The 7,366-nt window shown below is 45.0% G+C and overlaps 2 pseudogenes; one reads left to right on the forward strand and one right to left on the reverse strand.

The window, feature by feature from the left end:
• Positions 1–1,376: 1,376 nt before the first annotated feature.
• On the reverse strand, positions 1,377–1,495 carry LOC134959648 (5S ribosomal RNA; annotated as a pseudogene).
• Positions 1,496–2,620: 1,125 nt separating this feature from the next.
• Positions 2,621–2,739, forward strand: LOC134953855 (5S ribosomal RNA; annotated as a pseudogene).
• The last annotated feature ends 4,627 nt before the right edge of the window (positions 2,740–7,366 follow it).

The following is a 7,366-nucleotide window of genomic DNA, read 5'->3' on the forward strand; positions in this document are numbered from 1 at the left end:
CTATCCGGGTGGATGTGTGCTGAGGATGGGAGTAAAAGGTGTAATCACGTGAGGTAGGGTGCTGGGACCTCCAGGGATCACAGAGCTGCAAGGAGTCAAGTAGCAATTGTAAGGAAGGGGCATATGTACGTCTAGCCTCACCAATGGAGGAGGACCTATCCAAAGCTAATGATAGTACATTAATGAAGTCCCCTCCAAATATAAGAGGTCCCTCAACCCAACCCTGAAATTTCACAAATAAATCAGCAAAGAAGTGGTCTATCGGAGTAGTAGGGGCATAAATGGTGACAGGGTATACAATGAGCCACATAACAATAGCTTAAGAAATAGAAAACGACCCTCTGTATCAATCCAAGAGTCCCTTATAGTGAAATTTAAATGTTTCCGAAGCAATATGAGGACACCCCTATGTTTTGCTGTAAACGAGGAGGTCTTATACTCACCTAGCCAATTGTCTCTTAAGACATTGGGGTCCTTGGCATCCCAGTGGGTCTTTTGAAGAAATGCCACATCAGGTTTTAAACATTTGAGATGGCTCAGAACCTTACGCCTTTTGATTGGTGAATTCAATCCCTCTACATTCCACGACACAAATGGAAGAGATTTTTGTACCCTAGTGGAATTATTGAAAGAAGTAGCCATATCAACCAATGCCTGCCCTAGGCCAGCGGAAAGAGATAGGTTTAGGTTGTGATCGACCCTTACCCGTCCCAGCGAGTGGGCAATAAGGACATAATAGCTGTGTAAGGTACCACCTTGTAAATATAAAAGGGGTGATTCCGCACCAGTCATAGATATTAGAAAGAATAAATAACCAGAAAATATCAAGTTTACGAGAGTATCTGTGGATAAATCTATCTGGTGGTGCACCCAAAGTCAAACAGCAAAACTACTATACAAAATTGGAGAAGAAGAAAGACTCCTTTGTGGGTGCACTCTTAAATTAATATGAAGAAATCTAGATATTATATAAATTTAAAACATAAATTTTATTGAGTATCGTCTAAAATAAACAGTGTATCCAACCATTAAGGACAAACAACATATATAAGAATAAAAATAAGCATGCGTCCAATAGTATGTGGTCTTGTGAAATCACATTTGGATAAATTTTATTGAAAATATAGACCACGCCTTTCCACCTGTAAACACTGATACTAATAGAGACCACCTGGTCAATACAAAGTGCTCACAAAGGGTTACTAATGTTGTAACCAAATAAATTACCATTCAATATCCTACAAGTAATATCTGTAATGAAGATATTAAGTAAATATCATGCAAGTGTAATGCCAATCCTATATATTAGGGTAAAAGGAAGAAATGAGCAATGATTCTGCTGTCAGTGTTAGGCACGGAGTAATAACCAGATTCCTATTCTACTGCACTCTGTATTCTCAGGAGGTCTCCCATCCAAGTACTGACCAAGCCCGACACTGATTAGCTTCCAAGTTCGGATGGTATTGGGCGCATTCAGTATGGTATGATAGTAGAATGCTGTAGATGTCGCAACACACTCGTCAGATCACTGATGAGAGATCACTTGAAAACTATAGTAATTACTTAAATAGATACAGTAGGAAGGAACAATAGGTGGATCTGCTGCCAATGTTAGGTGGGGGTAATGATATATACCTCCGGATCACTGGTAAGAGTCCACGAGGAAAAGAGCAAGACAATTCACAAATTATGTCAAATATAGACACAAAAATTGGTTAAGAGACATAGATTTTGTTGAATTCATAATGGAAATAAAAAACTGATGCAGACAAATGATACCGTTGGTACTTGACATTTAGAGGTTAATCCTGGTATGAGCAATTTTATCATGCATATAATTAAGTTGCACTCTGATATGTTAATAAATCAATGTGCATAACACAAGGAAAAGAGAGAAATATACTCAAATGTGCATCTGCATTACTCCCTGTACAAAAGTGATCAAGCCCCGCTAGTGGGCGAAACCGGTCTTCCGCTGCAGTGGGCCGCCCCGCTGCCACTCCCCACCACACTTCTCCAGGGCTCACTGGACGCTCTCTCCCCTACAAGCTCCGGTTCATTGGTAATTGACTGCAGCGGCGGGACAACTCTCTGCTGCTGCAGTCACCGTATTTTCCTAATCTACACTGCTATTTAGCCTTCATATCTTCTCCTTCATACTGATCACAGCGTCAGTTGTAATTTCCGTTCACAGCTTTTAGCCATGCTGAGATATAGGTCTCTTTGTCTTGCTTAGTGGCAGTCATTCTGGCTATGCTGTTACATTCTATCATATCCTATTGTTTGCTTATACTGCATGTATTGGAGTGACACTGAATCTTCTATATGGTGAGAGTGTTCTTCCCCTGGCATATGTAGCAGTTACCCTGGTGGAGCTATTGTGATTTTGAATACATCTAATTTGGTACAGGGAGTCATGCAGATGCACATTTGAGTATATTTCTCTCTCTTCCTTGTGTTATGCACATTGATTGATTGATTGATTGACCATTACCCCCGCCTAATATTGGCAGCAGATCCACCTATCGTTCCTTCCTACTGTATCTATTTAAGTAATTACTATAGTTTTCAAGTGATCTCTCATCAGTGATCTGACGAGTGTGTTGCGACATCTACAGCATTCTACCATCATACCATACTGAATACGCCCAATACCATCCGAACTTGGAAGCTAATCAGTGTCGGGCTTGGTCAGTACTTGGATGGGAGACCTCCTGGGAAAACCGAGTGCAGTAGAATAGGAATCTGGTTATTACTCCGTGCCTAACACTGACAGCAGAATCACTGCTCATTTCTTCCTTTTACCCTAATATATAGGATTGGCATTACACTTGCATGATATTTACTTAATACCTTCATTACAGATATTACTTGTAGGATATCGAATGGTAATTTATTTGGTTACAACATTAGTAACCCTTTGTGAGCACTTTGTATTGACCAGGTGGTCTTTATTATTACCAGTGTTTACAGGTGGTCTGTATTTTCAATAAAATTTATCCAAATGTGATTTCACAAGACCACATACTATTGGACGCATGCTGATGCTTATTTTTTTTTTTATTCAATACTTTTTTATTAGTTTTCTGTTTAACATTAAACACATTACAAAAAAAAACAAAAAACAACAGCACACCCCATAGTAGATCCCCAGCCCAGGGAATACGCAGATTCCCCTGTCCACTAGGGACCAATTATCATGGTTATCATAGAACACCGGTGCAGGCCTAAATTCCGAAACATAGGTTGTAATTTAGAATCAATATTGCATGCTAACAAGGTGCATATAAATCAATGAAAGCTGTATACGGATATCTATGGCAGCACATCATAAATTTGAGCTGATTTCAGAGCTAAAGCAATGGCAGGGGAACGGGAATGGCTGACCGCGGGTGCAGGGGATAACATAGAGAAAAGAGGCAGTGTACCCAGTGCAGAGCAAAAGTCACACACCCACTCTAATCCCTTGCAGCATATCTAAACACCTCGGGTTCCAGAAAGCGGGGACTCAAGCCATCGACCCCACAGGTCCTGATATTTTCCCCCCGCTTTTCTAGCTAGGTATACATATTTCTCGTGAGAGGCCGTATCATTTACAAGGGTGACCCATGATCGCAGTGTGGGTGCATCTCTGGCTAGCCAAAGCCTGGCGATACACACCTTGGCCAGGCCACACAGATTAATTACATATCGTTTGGCAGGGGGGTCCAGGGCATCCTCCTCCACAGCAGATAACACACATGTCGTCGGGGAGCACACAGACAAGGGAATACCCGTTGACACCAGGGCGTCAGTAACACCCGTCCAGAATACGGCTATCTTGGGACACTGCCAGAGAATGTGCCAAAAGTCTGCATCCAGACTACCGCACTTAGAACATCCAGAGGAGTGGGTACCCCCTACATGTCGCAAGCGCACCAGCGTCATATATACTCTGTGTATTATAAACAGTTGAATTTGCTGATATCTAGGGGTGGTAGTGGATAATCGTGGAGAACATAGAGCACCCTCCCAGATCTCATCAGAGATGGCACCCAAGTCAGATTCCCACTTGTTCCTGAGAATGGACAACGGGTCTGAGTAGTGAGAGCGAAGCATGTTTGCATAAATATTGGACACCAGATGTCCGCTTCCCAGGGACCCCAGGAGAGACTTGACCGGGGAGTCGGCAATCATTGGAGGAGTTTCGGGAAATTGTGCGTTAAGCGCGTGTCTCAGCTGCAGGTAGCGGTAGAAATGAGAAGAGGGTACACTGTACTCCTGTTGAAGCTGCAGGAAGGACCTCAGTATACCATCATTATATAAGTGGCCCAGGGACGTCACACCCCACCTCCCCCACACCGCCCCAGTCCGCAGCGAAGCCAATTCTGGGAAGCCGAGGGCATTGTCCAGAGGAGTATCTGGGTCAATACCCTGGCCTAATAGGATAACATGTACCTTTTTCCATATGAGGACAGCCTGTCTTATTATAGGGATCTTGGACAAGTTAGGGTTCCCACAAAGAAGCATCTGTAATGGAGAGCCGGCAGGGTATATCTGGAGAAGCAATTGGGAGTGCAAAGTGAGAGCATCCGTGGCGTTCACCCACTCCCATATATGTGCCAACTGCGCGGCATAGTAGTAAAATCGGAATATAGGGAGAGCTAAGCCTCCCAACACTTTCGGCCTGGACAGAACGTCTAGTCTCAGCCTTGCTCTCCTGCTGGCCCATATTAAAGAAGAAAGCAAACTGTCAATCTGTCGAAATGTCTTCAGGTTAATATATATAGGGGATTGCTGGAGAACATAAAGGAGTTTGGGCAAGTATACCATCTTTACCAAATTGACCCTGCCAGTAACAGTCAGGGGCAGAGACCCCCAAACCCTAACCTTCGAGCGGAGATACCCTATCAGCGGCATGACATTAAGGGAAACATAGGTACAAGGGTTACTCGATACCCATATCCCCAGGTATTTGAAGGAGTCTACCCATTTAAGGGGGGTTTGAATCACCGGGGCCTCTGAAACCGGGCCTCTAAGTGGAGTAATGGTGGATTTATCCCAGTTAATTTTGAGCCCGGAGAAACGTCCATAGTCAGTTATCAAGTCAAGAAGTTTAGGTAAGGAGGAAACAGAATCGTCCACAAAGAGCAACAGGTCATCAGCGTATAACGCTATCCTGTCTTCCCTTGCGCCAACCCTAATACCCTCAATATCTTGAGTTGCCCTAATCAAACGCCAGTGGCTCAATAGCGATAGCAAACAGAGTCGGGGACAGAGGGCAGCCCTGCCTCGTTCCCCTGGATAGGGGGAAGGAGTCCGAGACAAACCCGTTCACCGAGACTCTGGCCATGGGCTGAAAATATAACAATTTAACATACTTGATAAAGTTGGGGCCCACACCAAACCTACTCATAGCCTCCCAGAGGAAGGCCCACTCCACTGAATCAAAGGCCTTTGTGGCATCTAAGGAGGCTATAACGGCAGAGCAGTCCTCCTCCCGAGAAACCTGAAAATGAGTAAACAGGCGCCTCAAGTTCACAGCAGTGGACTTGCCAGGCATGAAGCCCGTTTGGTCAGGGTGGATAATTTGGGAGACGACCCGGCCAAGTCTGGAAGCCAGAACCTTGGCCAGGATTTTAATATCCGTGGGCAACAGGGAAATAGGATGGTAGGATTCAACCCTCCTGGGGTCTTTATCCGGCTTGGGAATCACTATAATCAATGCCTCCGCCATAGACGGGGGAAGCGCACTTTGGGCAAGAATTTCACTGAACAACTCAAGCAACCGAGGGGCAAAGAATTTTATATATTTCTTATACAGTTCTGACGGGATGCCATCAAGGCCAGGGGCCTTACCATCGGGGGAGGCAGAGATCGCAGTCTCAATCTCCTCCACCGACAAAGGAGCATCTAGAAGGGCTCTGGCCTCACTGGAGATGGAGGGCAAGTGGACCCCATCCAAGTATTCACATAGCTCTAGTGGGGAACAGGTCAACTGAGAACTATATAATGCCTGATAATATGAGACAAATTCCGCCACGATCTGGGGGGTGCGGTCCAGCACCGACCCAGCTGAGTCCAAAATCTCCACTACAGTATGAGAGGAACGGTCACCCCTTGCAAGATTGGCCAAATAAGAACCTGGTCTATCGCCCATAGCATACTGGACATGTGAGGAGAAGAGAAGTCTGTGCTGGGTTTTCCCCCACAGATAATCATTCCATTCACCCTGCGCATGAAGCCACACCAGCTTAGAAGCATCCGTGCCATCTCGCACATACGTCACTTCTGAAGCGGCCACCCGAGCCTCCAATTCAGACTCGTGTTTTCTAAAGGAGGATTTAAGACTCCCCACCCGTTTGATCAATGTACCTCTCAAGAAAGCCTTGAATGTGTCCCATAGCAGAGACACATCCGAGGTGTCATCATGCATAACAAAGAATTCTAGCCAGCTAGCCTCCAAATCAGATCCCTCGCCCATATGCGTCAGCCAAAAGGGATTAAATTTCCACACTGCTTGGCCTCGCTGACAGTTTAAGTCAATATGTAACGATATAGGGGAGTGATCCGAGATACCCCTAGTCTCATATCTTACATTCTGAACTTTGGGCAAAAGCTCCCGGGACAGAAGAGCCAAATCTATCTTAGAGAAGGAAGAGTGAGAGCGTGAAAAACATGAGTATTGCCTCAAATCAGGATTCTTCAATCTCCAGGGGTCTATCAGACCCAATTCTGAGACAGTGTCTGCAAACGGGGAGTTCACGGGCCGCGGGTTGGAGGACGCCCTGGACAACCTATCCAACTCATGATTTAAAACGTTGTTAAAGTCCCCCATACAGATAACGGGCATGTCAGGGGAAGCAGCCATAAAGACAGACACCTTTTTAAGGACATCGTGCGAATATGGAGGGGGTACATACACAGCCAGCAATAACAAGGGGACGGAGTTAATTCTGCACTTGAGAAACACATATCTACCCCATTGATCCGTTTGCACAGAGTCAAGCACAAAGGGAACAGATTTCCTAATTAGAATCGACACTCCCCGGGACGCAGCTGTATGCATAGAATGGTAAGCCCAACCCACCCATGGTTTTTTAAGGGACATAATCTTAGTACCCAGTAGGTGGGTTTCCATCAAGCAAACTATATCCGACGCATAAGATTTAATCTGTCTAAGGATCAAGGAGCGCTTAACCTTGTCATTGATCCCCCGCACATTCCACGACAGAAACCTAACCGACGCCATAACAGGGCATTGTTGTGATTTTGCATAGCACCCGCGGCCAGCCATCGCAGTGAATATCGAAGAGGATACGCCTGCAGTCAGCTGCAACATAAACATAGCGGAAATAAGCACATTGCACAGCGAAAAATAAAAACA

The sequence above is a fragment of the Pseudophryne corroboree genome, chromosome 1, assembly GCF_028390025.1.
Source record: "Pseudophryne corroboree isolate aPseCor3 chromosome 1, aPseCor3.hap2, whole genome shotgun sequence".
NCBI lineage: Eukaryota > Metazoa > Chordata > Amphibia > Anura > Myobatrachidae > Pseudophryne > Pseudophryne corroboree.